General features: G+C 51.3%; 1 protein-coding gene across 1 annotated transcript in view; it reads left to right on the forward strand.

The window, feature by feature from the left end:
• The window catches only part of LOC113981334 (1-phosphatidylinositol 4,5-bisphosphate phosphodiesterase gamma-1-like), a gene marked incomplete at its 3' end in the record, with an annotated part of 27,168 nt that overhangs the window by 22,085 nt on the left and 4,130 nt on the right, over window positions 1-953 (forward strand). The window lies entirely within an intron of this gene.

The following is a 953-nucleotide window of genomic DNA, read 5'->3' on the forward strand; positions in this document are numbered from 1 at the left end:
TGGGATCATACTGGGAGCGACTAGAAGTGACTGGGATCATACTGGGATCATAGTGGGAGCGGTGGGAAGTGACTGGGATCATATTGGGAGTGACTGGGATCATACTGGGAGTGACTGGGTTGATACTGGGAGCAAGTGGAACCACACTGGAGGCAGCTGGGATCATACTGGGAGTGACTGGAAGTGACTGGGATCATACTGAGATCATAGTGGGAGTGGTGGGAAGTGACTGGGATCATATTGGGAGTGACTGGGATCATACTGGGATCATACTGGGAGTGACTGGGTTGATACTGGGAGCGAGCAGAACCACACTGGAGGCAGCTGGTATCATACTGGGAGTGACTGCAAGTGACTGGGATCATACTTGGAGTGGTGGGAAGTGACTGGGATCATACTGGGAGTGACTGGGTTGATACTGGGAGCAAGTGGAACCGCACTGGAGGCAGTTGGGATCATACTGGGAGTGACTGCAAGTGACTAGGATCATATCGGGATCGTACTGGGATCCTACTGGGAGTGACTGGAAGTGACTGGGATCACACTGGGATCATAGTGGGAGTGGTGGGAAGTGACTGAGATCATACTGGGATCATACTGGGAGTGACTGGGATCACACTGGTATCATACTGGGAGTGGTGGGAAGTGACTGGGATCATACTGAGATCGTACTGGGAGTGGTGGAAAATGACTGGGATCATACTGGGATCATAGTGGGTGTGACTGGAAGGGACTAGGATCATACTGGGGTTATATGGGAGTGACTGGAAGTAACTGGGATCATACTGGAACCGTACTGGGATCATGATGGTGTTGACAGGGAGCATCTGGGACCATGTTGTGGGGAACTGGAATCATATTGGAGTGACTGGGACTATACTGGAAGTGACTGGAACCATACCAGGAGTAGCTGGGATCACACTGGGATCATACTGGGATTACATTGGGTGTGA

Source organism: Neopelma chrysocephalum, unplaced genomic scaffold (genome assembly GCF_003984885.1).
Source record: "Neopelma chrysocephalum unplaced genomic scaffold, ASM398488v2 Primary Assembly neopelma1_96464, whole genome shotgun sequence".
Classification (NCBI taxonomy): Eukaryota; Metazoa; Chordata; class Aves; order Passeriformes; family Pipridae; genus Neopelma; species Neopelma chrysocephalum.